Source organism: Paroedura picta, chromosome 2, assembly GCF_049243985.1.
Source record: "Paroedura picta isolate Pp20150507F chromosome 2, Ppicta_v3.0, whole genome shotgun sequence".
In the NCBI taxonomy this organism is placed as follows: domain Eukaryota; kingdom Metazoa; phylum Chordata; class Lepidosauria; order Squamata; family Gekkonidae; genus Paroedura; species Paroedura picta.
The window spans coordinates 43655040-43679153 of record NC_135370.1 but is presented as its reverse complement, the minus strand read 5'-3'; the positions used below and the strand labels follow the sequence as shown (position 1 = coordinate 43679153).

Here is a 24114-nt window from a genome sequence, read left to right as displayed (position 1 = left end):
TAGATTGGCTCTCTCCATACAAACCTGGCTGTTCTCTGAATTCAGCAGATGCTGGTCCCTTTCCCATTTCTAAATATTTTTAAGGTTTCATGGCGAGGTTTTAATAGCTTCACATTCTGCCGTGGAACATGCTGTCAGTTATAAGCGGAAACCATTCCCAACTTGTAGGCTTTTAAAATCTAACCTTAAAATGATTTCTTTTAGTCAGCATTTCTAAAATGATTGTTTTAGCAATTTTTTTTCCTGTGCTACCAGATCTAATTTTAACTTTACTGACTGTAAAGCACCCCTGGGATGCAGGCATGAAGGTCGCTACTGAAATACAAGATTGCATAGTATCATAAAATATTCCGCTTGTTCTGAATAAGGAAGCTAAGCGTTACCCAATACAATGTTTCTGGATATAGTTAAAATAGACCAGCTCAAAATAAATGCCTACTTTATCTTTGACTACCAAAGGTAGAGATAGAACTGATTTAAAATCATTTCAATTCCCTTCTGGAAGTAAAAAAAGAAAAAGAAAATTATAGCAATCAAAATAACAACTATAGACCATTTCAATAGTCTGTCCCATATAACTAATTCACAGGCACAGAAAGAGGCAAAATATTTGTTTTTCCTGTACATGACTGATACCTGTACCTTGCAACCATACAGGTTGGCAGCTAAGGAACTGAACAGTTAGTTCCAAACATGCAAGAGTGTGTGGAACCTTGACGGAGTACGGGGTAAAATAATGTTTTCTTAATTATTGTTCTGTAAAAGAGAAGCTTGGTGTACCAGACTGTTTCATAATAGAAGGCCCAGAAACTTGTTCTTGACTGTATTTTGAAATGTTACCAAGGCTGATATGTTCTATTCTCAAGGCCGGATGCAATTGTTTATATTAACAAGAGACATTTTGTAACCTTTTCCTGGTGACTTACATAATGGCAATGGGGTGGTCCTGTGGGATGTGCAAGGGGGTGGAGACCTCAGGTTATTGGTTTGACCCAAAAAGCATCATCTTTCCCTGCTGTCAATGGAATATTATACAGTCTCATGCAATCCTTTGTTCTACACACAGGCTATTTTGGGACCAAGCCACCTGTGTCATTTTTGTTCTTCTGCAGTTGAATAAAAATCATAAACGGTTTTCCAGTCTAGTGGTCACTCTATTTGGGTATTGCACACTAGACAAACGATCCCAAAACACCCAGACCAGACCCTGGGCTATCACCAATTGGCAAGCCATGTGGGACTCTAAGGAGGCTTTCAAAAGCAGGTTTGGATACAGTTTAAAGGCCTGCTGTTCATAAACTTTTCACCATGTCCTTCTCTACTTTCTTCAACATGTGCCTTACAGATTTATTTAGATATTTATACCCTGAGTCCAACAGAGATCCATAGTAGCTTAGAACATCATTTCCCTCCTCTTCTTTTCTGTTTTATCTTGACAACAAAAATTCTGTGACATAGGCTAGTCTAAAAGAGAGAGTGAGAGGCCAAGCTCATCCTGTGAGCTTCCATGGCAGAAAAGGGCACTGAAACTGGGATGTCCCGGATCCTAGTACAATACTCCACCTACTGTAGTACCATGCTGCACTTCAAACATCAAAACCAAGAGACGCTGACCCAATCGGTGTTCCAGAATAAAAGATTCTCCCAATGTAAATATCTTCTGTCTATTTCAATTTATTATTCAAAGTTTATGAGTCAAATCAATAGGTCAAGGCAAAATCATATCTATCTATTTATTTATCTTGGATTTCTAGACCACCCATTGTTTGCGGCTCTGGGCGGTATCTAAATAATCTAGATAATCTAGATATCTAGATAATCATGCCCGTTTTCAGAGACCAAGCTTTTCTTCAGTGGCTTGTCTCAAAGTAACACAAAGTCATTAATACAAAATATTAATCATAATATTATCCAGATAATACTCATAAAACCATATCTGAGGGATTAATTGTCTCCTTATGCCCTCCACAGAGCACTCCACTCTGCAAGCACTAATCTGCTGGAGGTCCCTGCCCCTAAGGAAGCACACCTGTTCTCAACCAGGGCCAAGACCTTTTTAGTGGTGAAATGAGTTCCTGGGAGAGCTGAGGGCCCTGACAGAACTGTTACAGGGCCTGCAAAACAGAACTCTTCCCCCAGGTCTTGGGTTGAGGCAAGTGATAAGAACAACATGGACCCTCCTCAGGCTGGGTACTACATCTACACCCCACCTTTAGGGAGGTCTGCTCGGGAGAATAAGGAATTTGGCTTCCAATCTTCTGGCTTGTAAGGGGTTTTTATGGCCTTAGGACTAGAGGGTTTTATGGCCTTAGGGACTTTTATGGGGGTTTTATATTTGTAAGCTGCCACGAGTTTTTGTAAAGCGATGTGATATAAGCTGAATGAATGAATGAATGAAAATATACAAGTCATTCCTCATCTTTGAAGAGGAGCTGGGATAGTCAAGGACCATCAGTTGAATATATCCGCAAATGAGCAGAAAGTATTATTGAAACTGGAATTATTGGACAGTTGGGATGGCAAACTCACATTCATCCACAGATGAAAAAATAACTTTCTCTTGTATTTTGTGAGAGCAATAGATGAATCACCACTTTTGAGAATGCTCAGATGTACTCTCCAAAGGGAAAAAAAAAACGTGGTTTCCACGTTGGGAATGAAATGTTTTGAACTAATCAATGCCTGCTATTTACCCCAGCAACTCTGGTTTTTCCTATTATGAAACCTGCACAGTTTATCACAAATCAGCAGTGATCAGGGTCACTGTGAATCCAGAAGATCCCCTTGATAAAACACAGCTGTGCAGACATCAGATGAGATGAACCACTCCTGCCAAGTGTGAGTCCCATGCTGAAGATTGTTGAGGGCAGACCCCCCCCCCCAATCTATCCAAGCCCATTGAAACAAGGACATAGCTGTGAAACAATCCAAACATTTATTGGACAGGAATAAAAGTCAGATGAATGGGGCTACCACTTCTCCTGTAGTAAGGTTCATTCTTGTAGTGAGACTCCTGTGCCTTTGAAAGCTGCATTGACAGTGGTGATCAAACAACTGTCCATTAAACGTCTTGCAGTTTGATGGGAGATGGGCATAAGAGTACTGGCGACCACACAGCAGAACAGGTATATGTACTCTAGTCACAGCAGGTATTGGTTGTGTTGTAGGTTCAACATGTGGCTGGTACTACACTCTGAATGGAGTCCATCCTTGTCTCTCCCCCTGTGGATAGCATAAGAAGAAGAGAAAGTTTTGATTTCTTACTTTTCTCTAACTTAAGGAGTCTCAAAGTGGATTACCATTACTTTTCTCTTCCTCGCCCCACAACAGGCACTCTGTGAGTTAGGTGGGGATGAGAGAGTTCTGAGAAAACCGTGATTGGCCCAAGGGCACCCAGCATGCTTGAAGAAGAAGAAGAAGAAGAAAAAGAGTTGGTTCTTATATGCCGCTTTTCTCTACCCAAAGGAGTCTCAAAGTGGCTTCCATTCACCTTCCCTTTCCTCTCCCTGTGAGGTGGGTGAGGCTGAGACACCCTGTGAGGTGGGTCAGGCTGAGAGAGCCCTGATATCACTGCTCGGTCAGAACAGCTTTATCAGTGCTGTGGCAAGCCCAAGGTCACCCAGCTGGCTGCATGTGGGGGAGTGCAGAATCGAACCCGGCTCGCCAGATTAGAAGTCTGCACTCCTAACCACTACACCAAAGTGGCTCTTTCCTTTCATGGGAAAGGAGCCCAAAATCAAACTCGGTTCTCCAGATTAGAGTCCGTCACTCTTAACCACTATACCACCACATTAAGTGGGCTCAAGCATATTGTGTGAGCTCTGGATTTGAGAGAGTGACACCACCAGAGAGGTCTTACGTTCCTAGGTCTCCCACCTTCCCCTTCAGTGTTTCCCAAAGTGGGTAGTCACTGGACCAATACTTACTCATCCCTTGTAAGGACTTGCATTGGAGCCCTGCAGCTTCTGTTTCCCCACAGAACTCTTATCCTGCAAGACAAATGTGATCATGAATGTTTGGCCCACACTAAGAGTCTCATAAGATAGGGTGGAAAACAAGCATAATTATTTATTTATAAATAAATAAGCAAGCAAGCAAGCAGTGGTGTGAATGGAGGGGCATGTCATAACCCAGGGAAGTGGCTGTCCTTCCTGGTTCATGTGGGATTAACAATATACCCTTTGTGTGGGAAACAGTGCTAGCAACTGTTGATAGAGGAAGTGTCGGTGAGCTGACATCAAATCCCAGCAGAATTATGGCAATCCCTTAGGGTTTTCAAGGCCAGAGATGCTTGTATAAATGCCATGTGCCTGCCTTGATGTGACATTTTTGGATTTCCTTGGTGGTCTCCCATCCAAGTATTACCCTACCGAGCTGCCAAGATCCAATGAGATCAGACTAGCCTGGACTTATCCAGTGAGCCTATACACGGTGCACAAATGTTGTGAGAGTTGGGGGAGAGAGACATTGACAATAGTCATAGTTTGAGGCAAAGGAGTCTCATTCCGTGCTTACCTGTGAAAGGTGCGTTGTTCTTGAATCACCAGCAGAAGGGGTAGAAGATCCAGAAAGGTGTTTGCACCTTGAGACAAAGCACCTATAAGAGTTCTCAGCACAGCTGTGTTAGAAACATGCTACAAGAATTATGGCTCCCATCTTCAGTTGCTTGTGCAAAGTGTTCCTTTTTTTCTAAATAAGATATGTGATGCCCATGCCCATACACCATAGAATATGAGAAACAGCTGAACTGCTGGGATGGATATAATGCCTAGGAGAGCAGACTTAGTATCCTAAGCTACACAGTCGTTATATTGGCCTGGCAGGAAACCATAGAGGGGATTTTTAAAAATTAGAATTCACTGGGAGTATTCATATTTTCTGAGGTCACGTCAAGATCTGTGTGAGGCTTGGGAGGATACCAGATGAGCTCTGCTTCTCCCCAGCATGTGCCCAACACTGCCCATTTCTGGTCCCTACACTGTTATGGTATCAATGGGATGCTACTTCAGTGTACCTCAAGACACACCATGAATCTTTGAATTACACCTACATGCAGCTTAATTATTAATCCTAAATCACTAATACTCAGTAGCTCGAGAGCCACATGTGACTCTCTCCTGAGCAATGTTCCCCAATGTGGACAAAAGTGGACAAGGACTTTGCAAGGTGGGGCCCGTGGTAGACAGTTGGTTTTTCACCTTGAAACAGACACTGCCAGAGGAACAAGTAAGGCACTAGACTACCTAAGACTCAGGCCTCAAGACAGGGATTAAAGTTGCCAAACTCCAGGGGCCAGAAGATCACCCAGAATTCCAACTGATTTCTCCTAGAGAAAATAGCTACTTTGGAGAGGGGATTCTATGGCATTGTACCCATCTGAGGTCACTTTCCTCCTCAAATGCCACCCTCCCCAGGCTGTACTCCCAAAGCCTCCAGAAATTTCCCAACCTGGAGCTGGCAACAGTACCACGGATGGAAGTAAATGTGCCTCTTTTGGTTGATGGTAATTGTGAATGTGGCTCTCTGTGGATTTAGAACTGCAGCTGAACAGCTTCAATTAACGTGATAAATTAACTCTTCAAGTGTATGACAAATATGCATCAAAATGTCATTGCTTTGTCATTGCTTCAAGTTCTACTATCTGGCATCTTAACTTATAAAAAACTTTTCTAGTTTAAACAGCAGCTCATTTTAGAGATTTGCACCAAAACACAATATTTATTGAGGTCATGAAGCATTTATCTTTTTATATGTTTGGGTTAAAATATATGTGGAGATCATCGATTAGTACCTGCCAGTGGAGCAGACTACGATTTATACAGCTTCTGTATCAAACAACATGTGAGTTCATATCAAGGCATTCGATATAGCTGAATGCATACCATACATTTTGTGGGAGTGCCATGCCAAACAGGCACATAGCAACAACAGTGTGAAAATATACTATTTGAAATCTTTAAAAATTGCTTTTGTTAGAGCTTGTATCAAAATAAGGATACCAACACAGAACCAGAAATTGCAGTAATCTCCCTGGATGTCACCAGAAGTAACATCTCTCTGAATACCCGCTGGTGCTCTGTAATGTCTAATTAAACACACCTTATGTCCTGGTACCATGACACTGAGTCATGGTACCATGACTCCAGGCAGAGCTGTAGAGCCAGGATGGGGAAACGGCCAGAATCATTAGACAGACTAGAGGTATGATAGTGATATGTTACTGGAAAATAGAGAGATATGCCATGGGGTTGTTGTCGCATCTCACCCTGCCCTCAGGTTCCCAGCTTTACCATTCCAATGCTAAACACAGTAGTGTGGTGAGATCCTACCATGAGCACTAGAGGGAACTAACAAACGTCGTTTTGTGTTTAAAACAGGGAGTGTTGTTCAGTTGTCCTTAGATTCAAGCTGAAAAGAATGACCATTGCCTGTGAAAGCTTCCATTATATCTTGATCACACAACCACCATTTGAAATTAAGTCTTATTCGTTTTGGCGAGATTTGCTTCAGCAAAGTATTCAAAATGTCAGAATCGTATTGTCTGTGTGTGTGTGTGGGGGGGGGGGGGGATCAGATCCTAAATTCTTTATCCTCACTAGCCATTCGCATTCAGTTTAACAAAGCACACCTTGTTAATGACCAAGAACTCTGCAACCAAATTCTGCGAAAACCAGCCATTATTATAATAATAACATCAAACCGTACCAGGGTATAATTTCTCATAGAAATGAGAACAAGCCACCATTTTCAAATGTGACAACACTGAACGCAAAGGAATGAATAAACTCTACAATACAGACCTTGCGGTTTCAATCCCACAAGAATGATTCATTGGCAGAAACAGGGTGCTGCTCATGACAGCCCCAAAGACACTGGGGGATGAAAAAAAGCCTCTTCAGCACCTGGCACTGTGCATGCATTATCACTTCACACAGTGCTCATCCTTAGAGGCTGGAGAATCAGTCTCCTGGCATGATGCACCTATTGCTTCTCTTTCACACACACACACACACACACACACACTTTTGTAAGAAATATGAAACTGTTGATCCGACTCTCGGCATTGTTGTGTAAGTTCAATGTCGTCATTGTGTGTTTCAAAACTGCAGAATCAGCACCTCTCTACTTCTGCATTACAAATCGCTCCCTCCTAAAGCTACTTGGCGTTGGAAAGAGCTGTCAAGTCAGAGCCAATTTATGGTGGCTCCCTTGGGGTTCTCAGGGCAAGAGACATTCTGAGGTGGTTTGTCATTGCCTGCCTCTGTGTCCTGGACCCGTACTTCCTTAGTGGTCTCCCATCCAAGTATTAACCCGGGCTGACTCTGCTTAGCTTCTGAAATCTAACAAGACTGTGCTGGCCTGGACTATCCAGATCAGGGCAAACTACTTATCTGGAGGAAAAGTGTGCGTGTGGTGGGGGGAGAGCTGTTAGATGTGCTTGTGTAATACATGAATTATGCCCTTAAAAATACTCCCTGAATCAACCAGTATGAGTAATCTGCCCTTGCATCCAGATGATACATTACATACACAACAGAAATAATATATAGCTACACCTAAGTCCGATTGATATTAACAGAATTTATACTCATTTGCACTTATTTCAGTGCCCCTTTGTCTTTCTCTTGAGCCATTTATTTTTTCTGTGGTCTAATATCATGCGCACAACATTATCCAGACGCCAGTTACTGAGGGTGTACTCACTGTGATCAGATGGTCAGTTCTGGGTCATCACTGTTTTAAAAGCTGAAACACACAAAAAGGACGACACTTACTTGAATGCTAAAACAGTTTTCTTTAAGCAGATGCATCAAATGCAATATTAAGTAATACAAAAATTCAGGAAACATCTCTTAACAACAAATATGTAACAACTAGACAACCTAATCACAGAAGCCTTTTCAATAAATTTCCTTCTGGATTTGAAAGGTACTGCATGCATGCAATGTACTTCGAGGACCATTCCTTTTGCAGCATGGCACCACAGACCAGGGCTGAATCTGCACGGAGCTTTTATTCCAATCCCAAATCGATTCAATCCTTGCCGTCTACACTGAATGCAATTTCCATTTTGATTTTGGGCAATTTAAATTTTCCCTCTGCAACAAGAATGCTTGATCCAGAGTGACCCTACCTTTCCCCCACAATATCCTAGAGTGCATACAAGTCTTGATATTTGAAAAATCAGCATGAGTAAGCATGCAGCTGTCTGCTTTCCCAGAAATAACTTGCTGCAGAGCCTCCAACTATAGAAAAGCCCTGCTTGGCCAACGCATCAATTCCTGGTTCCCAGGTTGCAAGGCTTCCCTTAAAGGGGAAGACCTAATTTCTCTCAGCAGAAGTTCCAGAAGCCCTAACTTCTCTCAGCAGAGATTTTCCCCCTCCTCTGCTGTCTCCAATCCTCCTCCCTCCTGCCCCCAGTCAAGAAAAGAAAGAGGCTCCTGCTGCACTAGGCTCTCCCCCCCTTTGAGCTTCCCTAATCACGTGCAGAACACTTTCTGTTTCAAGGGTGAAGGGGGGGGGATAGAGGAAGACCCGAGTTCAAATTGATCTGAATTCAGCAGGATCCACAACGGAATAAACAAAGCAAGTGCAGAATCAGCCCTGTTCACCATTACTCTGTCATGTATGCCGTTCAAAGCAAGCTGAATCCTTCCCCATTTCCCACCATGAAGTATTTAGGCACTTGCTCTTCTCCAGATGGTACCTGTTTACTAAAGAACTGGTACCCACAGATGGTACCCATTTTCTAAAGAGCTGGAAAAGAGCAGGCTACTGAATGCTCCAAGGCACAGTGCTGTACACTTCAGCACACATCTATATATATTTCGATTAGACTGTCGTAGTTTTTCGGAAACTAGATCTTTACTTTACAATTCATCCCGCGAGAGTAAAGCACCAGAAGTTCCTGTATCTCTAAATAGCTGAGTAGAAGAAGAGAACTGTGGCAGATGAAATCTGTCACAGAAGGATGAGGGGAACGTGTTCTTGCTTAAATTCCCTAAGTAAGTTGCGAAAGGTTACAGGGGGGGACTGTTTCTCCAAACCGTAGCAGAATTTGTAAATGCTAGTTGTATGCACCTTATGAAACAAGGGGAAAGGAAGTAAGATCAAGAACAGTTTCAAGAGGAAAGGGAAATAGCCAATGAGATGTAGAAAGACTAAAATATTTTCAGTATATTTTACTGAATCAATGTGAAGCACTGGGTAAGGGTGAAACACGAGCTGGACAAAAATATTTTAAAAAGCAGATTTGGAAAACAGATGAATGTCATGGTCTAGATGAGATCCTATTCTCCTTGAAAGCTCAGGCTAGAGAGAGCCTATTCCCCTTGAAAGCTCATTGACACATTGGTTAGGACCACTTTTGACCAGCTTAACATTTTACAACAGCTCTTGCTGTTCCTGCAAAAAGGCGATCACACATGCCATGGTTTCAGCCACACTAGTCTGCTGTAACACCTTTTACTTGGGGCTGCCTTTGTAGATGATCTAGAAATCTCAATGGGCATAAAATATGGTAACCAGAATGCTAAAAGTGGTCCCTTGCAAAACATGTTATCAACTGTACTTTCTCCTACTCTGTGTTCATTTCAAAGTGCTGCTTTTGACCTTTAAAGTCGTAAAGCTCAAGGACCACCTCCATCTCTCTGAATTTCAGAGATCATCTGGACCGTGGGACACCATGCTGCCAGAAGTTCCATGGTTGGGCCTTTTTAGTTACTGCCCCTAACTTATGGAACTCCCCAGGAAGTAGGACCTGTACCATCATTACAGGCATTTTGGTGACATTTGTTCTGGAAAGCTTTTTAAGAAACTTGCCACACCCAGGGATTTAACTGTTTGCAGCTCATAACTGAACTCTCATAATGTCTTTTCTACAGAAGGCAGGCTAGGAGAAATAAGCAAATAAAATAGTGTCTCCATGGGGTTCCCTTGTTTTGAGAGAGAGCAATCATGAAAACAGGATATCTGGCCTTCCCTTCCCCCGTACCACTTCTGGATCATGTCTTTAAAACACCAGTCCAAGTCCTTTAAAAAATTTAAATAGGCAATAGAGATTTTTAATACCCTGCTTTTTATTACCCAAAAGAGTCTCAAAGTGGATTACCATCACCTACCCTTCCTCTCCCACAACAGGCAACCTCTTTCCATGACAGACATGCATAGACACAGGTGAGGCTAAGAGAGTTCAGAGAAAAAACTATGAGTGGCTCTTTTTTTTGTGTATCACTGGCAACATGGGCTAGATCCTGCTTTCTGCTAGTAAGTCCCCCCACCCCACACACACACACACACACCACAATCGCTCATGGGTTACCAGGAGGGATCAGGCAAACCTAATCAACTTCCTAGGTTCTAACAGTGGACACAAAAAGAACAAACGTCAGTTCATGATATAAGTGAAATATAATGGACATTTATTGTATTATATGTATCTCATTTATACCCTGCCTTTCACCCCAAATGGGAACCCACGGCAGCTTACATATACAGCTCGTCTCCATTTTACCCTCACAGAGACCTAGTGAGTCCATGGCATAAATAGGGATTTGGACTCAAACACTCTTAACCATGAGACCATGCTAGCTCTCAACATGGAATATCCTGGTGTTTGGGAGGAGTCACTACAGAAATCTGTTAGCTTGGTCTCAAGACCTCTCTTGTATGATATAACTTGATTTTCATGGTTTATAGTTCAAGCTGTTAGCATATTTTATACACCACCCTGAAAGTGCCAGCTCAAAGATCTCCTGAAGGTCACCTCTGAAGTCAAAGATCTCTTCTAGATAATGTGATCCCTCTGCTATGCAAAGATGAATTGAACAAAGCCAACCTTGCGATGAAATATAGCTCAGTGATAGGAAGGGATAGATGGCATAACAAGAATATTTTAATAAAACCTTCCTGGAAAGAGAACGGACTTTACAAGACCATCTACTCTGACTAAAATCTTCCTACAGAAATTGAAAGATGCATCATCTGTCACCCTTACAAGAGTAAAGGTGACACCTGAATGGTAGAATTACCGAGCAATGTAATTCCCCAAATGCTGCTGAAAAGATTCTAACCTTAAAAATTCTCAACAGGTTATGTCTGCAATCACCAAAAATGTATTTCCTCTGTATGGCATCAAGATCATAGATCACTGCTAAGTATTTTCCATTCAACAGGGCACAATAAGAACTAACAGCCTAGCTTTGTAAAGACTAGATATATAAAAAGGTAGCATAAGGAAAAAAAAGAATATAAAACACCTATCTCCATCATGCTGTTTCCTGAAGGGCAAAGAACAAATTGGCTTTACAGAACCTCAAGGCAACTCATTTTAGACCAGATCTACACAGTAAGGTAGCAGAATTCTAGTCTTGCTGACAAGCCTTTGGTTTCTCATCACCACACTGATGTGAGAGAAGTTTCTTTTCTCCCAGTCTTTTCATGGGCCAGTAAACAAGTTTGGGGCTATAACCAAATACAGGAGACACAGCAGGGTTAGCAGTACTTAATAGACCCCCCATCTCAACCCCACTTAAGAAAACATTTATGCCATAAAGTAACCAAGTCTCATGGGGTCAGTTGTCAGACCATGAATGAAGACCTCTCAGTGATTAGCTAGTATGCCTTTGGCCACAATAGCATCATACTGTAGTTAGCCAAGGAAAGAACTGAAACTAGATTCAGCACTGTCCCCAGCATCAAATGACCTCGGACAAACTCCTCCCACTTCCCCCGCACTTCCAAGTCTCACAAGACTTCCATGAGCCTCATCACTCAAATAAGTGGCATTGGCTTGGGGCTAGAACTGGGTTCTGAGCAGTCACTGGTGTCCACTTAATAGGCAGCTTCTTCTGGGAAGCATGAGGCTATCCCAAGATCCAATATCCATGGGGTGCTCTACACACATCTGCATTTTTCACAAACAAGTTTAACTACCCTGATAATTTAATAATTATTTTGTTGAAAAATAACTCTGGCTGGCCTAGAGCACATATTTCCATGACTGCATATGGTAATGCCATATAAAACCCCACTACAAAAGAAGAAGAAAAAAAGGCACATTAGGAAGAAAGATTCTACCCCAGCCCTGCATAAACTAAGCTGGAATTCTGCTCACAGGGAATTATTAATGTGGTGGAAGTTTGAACAACATAACCCTTCACCTGTAATCTGAAGTAGTCCATTCTACCACCTCAGCATTCTGTCACCTCATTATCACCTCATTCCATTGCATACATAAGACAGGCTCCAGCAATTCCCATCATGAGTATCATTTTTTTTAAAGGGCTCCTGGCCTCCTTTGCAACAAAATCAGCAGCATTCAAACCACGACTAGTTAAAGTAAATTGGTTTCAACACAAATTTAACTACACTGTAGATCAGACAACCAGAAATGTAACTGATGAACTAAGCATAAAAATGCATCTAACGTAGATCAATTAAACTGTCTTTATTTGAGCAAACTGTAGCAGACAACAAAGAAGTTGAAAGAACAGTTGGAAAGACAGAGTAGAAAATGGAAATTTGGAAAGACTTGGGGGGGGAGATCTTAATGCTAAATCAAAAATGATCTAATTTTCTGTCAAAACTCAATAAAACATTCTGCCAACATAAAAAAGAAGGTGGTACTGGCCCTTTAAAATTATCTTTGAGTATTTACCAGTATATTAAGATGGCACTTGGATGGGTCCACCAAACATTTCCCTTCGAAGAGACACATGATCTGGGACCAAAGCAGTCTCCTTTCCTCAAGGGTTTTTGAAGTCTGCTGGGGAATGAGAAGGCTTTCATGTTGCTGCAATGCCACTGAACAGGAGATATTTCCCATATGTGGCAATTATTAAGAATTTGTGAACATTAAGCTCTCTCTCTCGGACATCATGGCAGGTAAAGCAAGAATTATCTAGCCCACATCTCGTGTAACCAGTTTACATACAGGCCTAAGTGTAATTATCACAAGGTAAATCCCATAGAAATCCAAGAGATTTGCTTCCGAGTAAATACTGTTGACATTGGACTGAGAAGCTGGCTGACTGTCTTCCTGCTGACTTTGTTGTTATGATGAGATTCATTTTTTCTCCTAGCTAAGTAATCTGGATACTTTCATGCTTCCCTGCAAACATTTTTGCCATCGCTGCTCATGAGGAATCCACCAAAACCAACACTATGAGCAAAAGGGAGAAGAGAGGTCAGCATGGCTCATTATATTTGTCCCTTATTTAAAAAGGAATTTGTCATTGCAAAATGTGGCTCAACCTTCCAGGAGATATCTGCCTACACTGCAACCCAAAACTAATCTTTGGATGCTATGATCAAGTGGATAAGACAGAACAATCTAAAGCTGAATCAGGACAAGACACAAGCTGATGGTGGTAGGAAATATATGTTCAGAACATGGATTATTGTCCTCTTTTATCGAATTAAGAACCCTGAACATTCCTACACCAAGAACTGCTAAGTAGGCTGGAGCTGGGGCCTTAAATACTTTTTCAGAGGCTTTCTCTCCTTTAGATAAATTAGACCCAGTTTGCTGGGGGGGTAAAAAGTAATGACTAGGGAAGGGAATGGTACACCACCCCGTATTGAGTCTGCCAAGAAAACACTAGAGAGTGCCACTCCAAGGGTCAGACATGACTTAGTGCTTGCACAGGGGATACCTTTACCTTTACCTTTACAATGAACTAAGATTCAGCAATTTCCAGGCCTGATAAGGACTCATTAAAGTAACTTTGAAAATAACTCAGAACACAACTGCCCACCTTTTATTTAGTATGTGAATAGTAAGATTACATTTACCATGCCTTGAGTAATCTGTAATAGAACTCTGGGCTGGGAAATACCTTGAAATTTGGGGGAAGAGTTTGCAGAGGGTTTGGTCTGGGGAGGGGTGGCACCTCAGCCGGGTATAAAGTTAAAGAGTCAGCCCTCCAAACCAGCCATGTTCTCCAGGGGAACTGATCTTGGTTGTCTGGGGATTAACCGTCACACCAGGAGATCTCCAGGGGCCACTTGGAGATTGGCAACCTTAACCGGCAATCAGGTTGTAGTCAAAGTTGATGTCCCAGAACCTTCAACAGCCTGGAATCTACATGCCTTGAGGAGTGGTCAGGAGATCTGATGATCTGATCAATTCCTCAGCCAGCTGGAACCAGCTTCTAGAGGAGGTTAAGAAAGTTATGTGGTTCCTCGGCATTTGCAGTGGACGTAAAGCTTTTTATTTATTTAAATTTTAGTTGAATTTTAATTATACGAACAATGTTGTCCTACTTTATCTTTCTACTGTAGTGTATTTGCTGTTTTATACACACACGGACACACACACTCACATACACACACAGTATATTTGTGAACACAGGGCAGGTGGTTTAAAAATAAATAAAATCTGTCAAGACTGTACTAGTTGAATGTCATAGCTAGTATATTCTCTTTTAAAAGTCAGTTTTGTTATATGTCTTCTACTTCATTTCATTCTCCATGATTCTCCACTTTAGCAGGTGTGGAAAAGTAAAAGGAACAAACCAACAGAAAGGCATATAATTTGCATTTAACATTGAAGCTGAGAAAAGTCTAAAGGACAAAAAGCATTATTTGCATTTAAAATAACATTTTTTAAACTAATTTGTTAAAGTTCCGTGGGAGATTACACTTCTGTGATAGCCAATTACACTGTTTTTGGCTTCACCATAAAGTAACATATAAATGTAGAGGTTATATATAACTTCAGTGCACAGCTTTACCTATCACAAATATGCACATGCAGGGTCACATATAATACACATAAAGGAGGGCTTTTAAGATTGTGGCCAAGTCCTTCCCATTTACATGGAGCCTCTTGCCAAATTTGCTGAGGCTAATGGTAAATGACAATATTTCCGATTTCCACTGCAGATACAATTCAGTGCTTTGCAGAACAGACTAGCCATTTAACTTGCATGGAAATTTCCCCCCGCGTGGAGGAAATTCTTCCCTCCACGGGTACCACCTCCATATCTCCAGGAATTTCTCACACTGAAATAGGTAGCCCTAGGCTAGGGCCACTTGGCTCCAACCTTCATCACCAGTGTTAACTGGTGTCTGCTCATCCACTGTTTCCACTCTCACGGTTGTGTTTGCAGGAGGGAGCAATGGCTGAGCTAATGCCCATTGCTGCTACCCCTCAGTGGCACCTGTCTCCCAGGTTGTAGCACCACGGGGGCCACTCAGCTTAGGTTGGCCAACTGAGTTGAGAGTGCAGCTTGGGGATGGCAGGTTTGCGGGAGGGGACCTCATCAGGGTAGAATGTCACAGAATCCATTCAAAGCCGCCATTTTCTCCAAAGGACCTGATCAACTGCAATACTGGGAGATCGCCAGGCCCCACCTGGAAGCTGGCAACCCTAACTCAGATTGGTTTGCTCCAGGGCCATTTTTAATTCTCAGTCTGCTCCTCCTGTTTAAACTCTGTCTGATGATCTCTGCACCTATGGTGTGATTTCTACGTGTGTGGTTTAGATATTTGCACAATATGCTTCAAGCACATACATACGCTTCTTTATCTGTGCGTGTCTAGTCCGTCTGTCATCTGGCTGGTGTGTGAGGATGGGCCTTTTGCTCATGCCTGGTTTATAGGCTCTATACAGATGGGGTTTGTTTGTTTGTGTTTTGTACATACATGGGACTGGTGAGGACACTTGTGCGGGAACTGTTCTCTATCGTTTCTTGAGGATGCCAGCACACACTGAAAACCAGCTATTTATTCTTTGTCTACAAGAGGCCAGCTGTCTCAATTAACCTGTTTTATATTACTGGGATTTGTTCTTTCCTTTAGATAGACTATAGCAGGGTTCCCTTCCCACCCCCCCACCCCCCTAAACACCTTTGGTTTTCTGCTCTTGAAAGCTGCTCGCTATACATTGTTAATCACAGCCAAGGGCATTTTACAAATAATCCCGCACTTCAAAGACAACATGTCCATATTTCACATTTTTTAAGAAACTGCTCAGCTATGTTTAGAAATTGATCATTTTCCTTGCGCTTTTACCCATTGTTTCCAAAGCAATCTGCAGCACTCTTCAAGGTCACAAGTTAAAAATGATTGACGAATGACTGTTAACAAATGTCTTCTAAGGCAGAAGTTAAATATATTCGAGACTCTCACCATAATTAGTAAAAACCGTCACGCTCTTATTATATTCTTAAAATAACTCTCTTTAAGAGAAATGATCATGCCGCATAGGCTCTGGTTAAGATTTCAAGTGATAAAGATTAAAGCTACATGATATATTTGCATTATGCCTTGCATTATGCATGAGAAGACAGAACTTGTTCTCACATAGTTCAGCTCATTGTGGCTTTCGGAACCCTCAGAATCTGTATTATTCATTCTTGCAAAGACCACTCTGTTTTAGCAGCTGCTTCCTCAGCTCTTTAAGCAATACAGACTGATCTTAGCTCTCCACCCTGATGGCTTTGCTGTGATTCTTCTGGCCATTGCTCGACAGCAGGAATGGCCAAACTATGGCTCTCCAGATGTCCATGGACTACAATTACCCCTTGCCAACATACTAGTTCACGGACATCTGGAAGCCATAATTCATCCACCCTGTCCTAGAGTCTCTTGATGGTCAGTACCTAGGGAAGCCAGCCTCCAGGTGGGCCCTGAAGATCCCCTAGAACAGGGGTAGTCAAACTGCGGCCCTCCAGATGTCCATGGACTACAATTCCCAGGAGCCCCCTGCCAGCAAACGCTGTCAGGGGCTCATGGGAATTGTAGTCCATGGACATCTCGAGGGCCGCAGTTTGACTACCCCTGCCCTAGAATTACAATACTACTCCAGACTAACAGACCATTCCCACTGGAGAAAATGGATGCTCTGGAGTGTGGGCTGTTTGGCAATGTACACCACTGAGGTCCCTGTCCTCTCCAGGCTCCTTCCCCATATTTCCAGGAGTATCCTAACCTGGGTGTAGTCTGCACGGGGCTTTTTACCCAGCTCGAATAAATCCCTCCCGTCTACACTGAATTTGATTTCCATTTTGATTTTGGGCACTTTAAATTTTCCCTCTGCAACATGCATGATTGATCCGGAGTGACCCTACCTTTCCCACGCAATACCCAGAAGTGAATATAGCCCTCGATATCAGAAAAATTGGCATCAGTAAGTGTGCAGATTTCTGTTTTTTGCAAATTAACTTCCTTCTCCTACATCAGTACAACAAAAACAGATATGAGTAATGTTTCATGAACGACATGTGTGTTTGAAGTGTTTGTTGACATGATAGAGAATGTAGGCCCAAACAGACTACATTTGAGAATTTCTTATCTTTGTCCTTACCATTCTCTGCATTGTACTTCTCTTGAGGCCATCAGCCTTAGAAGTTTAAAGTGCTCACATTTATGGGTGGATCCCATTTGAATCAATGAAATTTACTTGTGAGCAAACATGAGCAGAATTAGGACTATTACTTGCATTGATTTCACCTCATCGAATCCCAGTAAATATGATGGTGCATAGGTTGTTTTTTTCATACACATTCCCTTTGCACATAATTTAACTTTTGGGGAAACTATTGTACTCTAGATCTGTATAATCAGTTTTACCAGAATGTCCACCAGGGTTGGGTTTGCAGGTGATGATCAAGCAAATGCATTCGGAGATATGAGGATTATATTTGAAAGAGTAGAAACAGCAAATGATTTTAAGACTTCGAGCGATATTACCCAAGAGAGATGGGAAAAAATGCATTATGGAAATCTGGATCAGTATTAAGAAATTAAAAGTAAATGAGCTCTTTAGGGTGTTCGTTTCCCCCCCTCTGTCAAATACTTGCCATACATTCCACTGCCAAGGCAGCCATTCCTCTGCCATGTCCAATTGCCCCGACTTGGAATTTTGCCAGTTTTATTGAAAAACTACTTTGACGCCATTGTAAATCTCTGCGTGCAAAGGTTTGCCTGATATTAGACCTAAATTTCTCTGGGTCTTTTTGTCCCATTATCTCTGCTTTTGCCCCCTGTTACTTTGCCAAACACCACCACTCCACCCTTCCACTTAACGGTTCAAAAAAAAAAAGAGAAAGGCCAACGGAACCCTCTTACGCTCTCAATGTCTTTGAAAACACAGGCTGCACGCTCCAAAGAAGAGCGTTTGAATAGCGGCCTGTTTGTTCACACAGCTGCAATGAAGGCTGCAGGAGGTGTAAGGCAGCAAAGCCATCTGCAACCAAGCAAGGACAGTCTGTTCAATTAAAAGACACGAGAGGCAAATTATATGCTAGTGCAGCATTTCTGCCCATGGATGTTTCTACAGCCAGCTGGGTATATAGACAAATTTGTTTTAGCTTTACAATAAGAAAAAAGGTTGAACGCACAAAAATGTTCAGTAGAAGAGACTTGTTGAGATTTTTCTGACACAGGTACACTGGACCCTTGCCATTCACAGATTCTTGATAACATGATTTCATGGTCCGTGATTTGATTGTGTGATATGGTCTCCAATCTGTGTTTTTTCCCCTCCCACCTCCACTGTCATCATCAATCAATTCTTATATATTTTAGAAAACAAGGTAATGGTATAAAAGGGATACAAAAAGAAAAGGTGATTATATATTACAGGATATATAGAGCAGAAAATATTTCTCCCCTTCATTATAATCCCCTTCATTATAATTTTAAAGACATTTTTATACAATGCAATAGTCCTAACATTTTAAATTCATAATTGATTGATTTCGCAACTATATTATTAGTTTCATTATTACTACGTATTCTATATCACATGTTTCAAAGTTTAAAGGAAAGTCTATGATATATCTCACAACAAAAATTAGGATATTTTTGTTCAAAATCCACTTAATTATACATTTATATCCAACACTTGTTCTCATTCTACTTTTACATTGCAATACATTTATATGCATATATATATATGCATATATATATATATATATATATATATATATATATATATACATACATACATACACACACACACACACACACACACACACACACACACACACACACACACATATATATATATATATATATACACATACATACATACATACATACATATATACATATATATATATACACGTTTCTCATTCTAGGATGGATTTCTGCAACTCGCTCTATGCGGGCCTACCTTTAACCCTGGTCTGGAAACTCCATCTGGTGCAGAATACAGTAACCAGCATTCTTACAGGAACATCATGGAGGGCCCAAATCCAGACCACGCTCCAATCGCTGCACTGGCTACAAGTTGATTACCAGATCAATCTTAAGGTTTTGACAATCACCATCAAAGGCCATACACAGTCTGTGCCCTGAGTACCTGAGAAACCTATGCCCCCTGGAGAACACTGCACTCTGGTAACATCTACATATTGGTGATCCTTGACCCTTGGGAACCTCATCAAACTTTGACCAGAGCTAGGGCTTTCTCTGTCCTGGTCCCCACCTGATGGAACGAGCTCACAGATTACATCAGGGACCTGCTGGATCTTAAACAATTCCACAGGGTCTGCAAACTGGAGCTCTTCCACCAGGCCCACCACATAAGGTTCATCTATATCTTGACATTTCCAACATTTTCCTTTGTAGTTTTTGTCTATTTTCTCAATATCCTTTGGAGTTATATACCATCTGAAAAACATTTTATACCCATTTTCTCTTAACCTCTGGCTGGTTGTGACCTCTTTTTCTTCCTACCCATTCCTATTAGTTCATAGGCATTTGGTCTCTAAAGTTCTGCATCCATTTAATCATACATTCCCCCACTTCTTCTGTTTCTATCTGAAGTAATAACTTATATAGACATCTTACTAAAAGATCATTGTTTTGTAATCAGTTGTTTGAACTCAGTCATCTCTCAGAGCTTCACCTTCCATATTGATAATCTTTTTTTAATCTTGAAGCAACATATGCACTTATCAAATGGTGTGGGCATTGTAGCCAGGAGACCTGAGAATGATCTGGCAGCCAGGCAAGGGATGTTTGGAGGTAGTTTTCCATTGCCTACCCCCACATCATAACCCCTAGTGTTCCTTGGAGGAACTTCATCCAAATCCTTGAAAGTCCAAATACTAGCCAGGGTTGGGCTATTATCCAGGTCAGGGACATAATAATGATAATATAGTAATCAATGAATGTTGATTCCTTCATCTCTAATATCTTCCCTGGAGTTTCCCCTGTGCATTTGTCAAATTGCTGTACATTAAGAAACCAATTTTACTTCTTGTATTTTTATTATGGTATCTATCGGTGCCTTGAACAGAGAATCTGTAGGACTCAGTAAGTTCCAATGTGTATACCATATTCTTAAAATCCACCTCTTAATTTTACTTATTTATTTTTACATTTATACCCTGTACTTCCATTTCTAACATATCTAATTGATTTTTAGTTGTCTGGTTTCTGGTAATAGATCCTCATTGAATTTCTTTCTGCACTTGCTCCAAACCCTGATATTTTTCTACTAATGTCTTGGTTTGTTCTGTTTTTTATTGTTTCTTCTTGGCAATAGCTGCTAACAATAAGAAAAGAACCGTACCCCACTTTTTATTACCCAAAGGAGTCTCAAAGCTGCTTACAATCATCTATCCTTCCTCCTCCCACAGGAGTCCCACAACTGCAAGGGAGATGAAGCCGAGAGATTCCTCTATTGAAAGTTTTACTTGCTTCCTAATTCCTTTTGCACTAAAAAAATATTTTAGACCTTTTTTACATTTATTTATTACATTATTTTGTAATAAAACAGCATTGTTTAGTCTTCATCTTCTTTGTTTTCTAATCTATTGCCAAAATCTTGGTTGAATCTCTGCTTTATTGAGATTAATTGTTAGACTTTTTGACATCCAACACATGTCTATTTTGAGTACGTTTGATGTCTATCTAGAAAAAAAGTGAAAACTCTGTATTAAGTCCATGCTTCCTTCCCATATTTAGGATTTCTAGATCTATCCTTTTGATATAAAACTCCATTCATGTCTCCAAAAACATTATATCTTAATCTTGAAGTTCTAATATTCATGGATTTCACTGTTTGTTAATGGATCCGAAGAATGGCCAGGTTCTACTGTACTAATAATTAGACAAGACAAGTATGTTGCCATCTTGGTCTGTAGAAGCAGGTACTTGTCATTGTGTTAAAAACTGCAGAGTCAAAAGAATTTTTGATAAAAAATAGATTATGCAGTATGTGTCAATTTGCTAAGTGTCCATAGTCACATGAACATTCACAATGTCAGACAAATCTTATGCATATTCAAAAACTCACATGCCCATGAATAAAGGCTGACAGTCACATAAATGAGATTGTCAGTAGTTACAAATGTGTTCTAAAACTGTTATATAATGAAGCAGGTAAGACCTAAGGTAATAAGATATTCTCTGAGAAGTTATACATATCATAGGAGATCCATGAGCAGATGAATGGGATGCGGTAAGTATTTAAAGCCTAGCATAGGCAGGAGAGGCACACTAAACCATAAACAGTTATACTGTCAAATTCTTTTTATTTTAAAGCTTTTTTGTTCCAGTGGTGTTCTTCGGCTACAAAACCCCCCACAAAAAAACCACAGGGAAAAGAACAACTTCCACTTCCTGTCCACTAAAATCACAGCATACCTCAACTTTGTAGGAAACTAATCCTGCGTTGAGCAGGGGGTTGGACTAGATGGCCTGTATGGCCCCTTCCAACTCTATGATTCGATGATTCTAAACTGGTAGGTGCTGCAATCACATCTGTTTGTACACTCAGGCTCCAGTTCACACATTACAAAGTCCTTGTGGCAGTTATGAGAATCTTCAACCAGACTACTCTGAGAGTTTTGGGTTCAGAACCATGTATAGTAATACCTGCTCTTTGAGGATACACCCCTCAAAGAGCTTTTGTGGGTTGGAGGGACATCACAAACTTTGGGTGGGTTGGAGGGACATCACAAACCTTGAACCTGAACTTGCACAGCCCCACTGTGTTCTAGGACCAGTTCAGTTCATTGAGTTCATTATGCATTAGGCTGACTCCCAGAGAGCTAGAGATGCAAAAATCACTATGGAGCCCCCTGAGTGCATAACCTCGCCACATGGTTTCTGGGTGTGGGCGACCCTTTGTGCCTGGGAGGTAGTCACCCACCCACTTCCCCATGTTATGGATCCAGGCATTAGCAGCATGGGCTGATGATATCTCCCATGTAAGAGAACACCCATTTGCTCTGCATATTTGTGGGGGTAGAGGGACAGCAGATTCATGGCAAGATTCAAGAAGTCAGGCTACATGGCAGCTTTGAGGGTCCAGTACTCAACGGGCTTTGAGTTGGGGGGGGGGGCTCAGCTAGGTATACTGTCACGACTTCAGCTGAATCTTCCTCAAAACCTGGCAGATGTTCCTTCTCTACCACACCTTCTACCCCTCCCACCTCTTCCAGGAAATGCCCCCCCCAATCTTGTTGGGATGCGTACATCCCCCACACCTTCCTCTGCCACCCCACGATGAGCATCTCTCATCTCTCATGGAGTGGAGGCAACCTCCCAAGGCACACACACAGTGGAGGGTCACAGAGAGGGCAGTCAGTCACCCTAACAGTGCCCTTCCAGTGACTACTCTCGTGGGACATGATTGCAGAGAGCTGAAAGGGGCACTTAGGGATCTACCCCAATTCAATCCAGGTGTCAGAACAGCAGGAGCAAAAAGGCTCAACAGAAACCACCAAAACGGTCTCCAACAAATTTGCCTGGTGTTGGCATGTGACTTTTCAATTCAGACAATATTTTGGAGAAGTTCCAAAAGAGGGGAGCCCAAAACATCAGAACCCAGAAGGGTGAAACTACAGGTGTGTTGGGCCTGGTGGTGGCAGCCACACAGCCCAGGATCCACTCTGGGCCCAGGTGCTGCAGCCAGGGCAGCTCAGAAGTCATATGGGATATGCCACCGGATGTGGCAGAACCTAGGAGTTGTGCTGGGCCTCCTGGCAGGGGTGTCACAGCCCCTGACTTGCCAGCCCAATAAGAAACTGGGGGGGAGGAGTCCTCCCTGTGAGCCCCCACCTGTAAAACAATGCCCATTGTAGATTCTACATTTAATTGTGAAGCATTTAGCTAACAGCGACTGTTTACCAGCTACCTGTTTTGGGGACTACATAAACCGCTCAGCAAATGACCTACAGGAATGAAACAGCTAGATCTAAAGGTGACTGCAGTTCCATTCAGAATTCATTCTCATTCCTCTCCATATTGCTTGTCTTGAAGGTCTCTCACCTTGATACTCCCTGACTAGAAAAAGTTGTAACTTTTATTGGATGGCATACTGAGGTTTGCAGTGCTGCTATAACCCATAAAAGTCACAAGCCACAGCAAAGCATCCAGGTGACTATATATTTATGGGGGCGGGGGGAGGGGGCTTCCTCTGATGACAAAATAAACTGTAAGTGGCAAGCATGAGTAGCTGCTGCATATCACCAAGAACAAAGACAGCTCGGCTTTACGCTCATGGCATGAGCCACGGCAAATGTCAAACCATTTCTGAAATTTTATACACACACTCACACACACAGAGCTATTTCTCAGTTCTTCAAAGCAGTGGGGTATAAAGCAGCTGTACTTATCTCCCACGGAAAAAAAATGCACTTGTATTCTTCTGTTCACAAAACACCTCTGAAGTACAAACAAGCACAGCCGTGTCTTAATGAACAATACAACTCTAAGTCCCTCCCTCATTAAGTTTCAGAAGCAATACTACCCTCAATTTGAAGGGAACTTTAACTCGCGAAAGCTTACAACCCTGGAAATGTTGTTGATCTTTAAGATATTACTGGACTCAAACCTTGCTCTACTGTCATTACAGTTCTACCGTTGAGAGCCAGTTTGGTGTTAGTGGTTAGGAGTGCAGACTTCTAATCTGGCAAGGTGGGTTTGATTCCCTGCTCCTCCTCCGCATGCAGCCAGCTGGGTGACTTTGGGCTCACTACAGCAGTTTCCGGGCTCTCTCAGCCTCACCTCCCTCACAGGGAGTCTGTTGTGGGGAGAGGAAAGGGAAGGTGACTGTAAGCTGCTTTGAGACTCCTTCGGGTAGAGAAAAGCTGCATACAAGAACCACCACCTCCTCCTCCTTCTATAGGTTAGAACAGGGGTAGTCAA

At 41.9% G+C, this 24114-nt stretch overlaps 1 protein-coding gene across 16 annotated transcripts in view; it reads right to left on the bottom strand.

Moving 5' to 3' along the window:
- BAZ2B (bromodomain adjacent to zinc finger domain 2B) overlaps positions 1–24114 on the bottom strand; it is a 260648-nt gene that overhangs the window by 189668 nt on the left and 46866 nt on the right. For all 16 annotated transcript variants that reach the window (XM_077319933.1, XM_077319942.1, XM_077319936.1 and 13 more), the window contains exon 2: positions 7705–7746. The gene's annotated coding sequence lies outside the window, so the exon portion shown is untranslated. The remainder of the gene's footprint in view (positions 1–7704; positions 7747–24114) is intronic.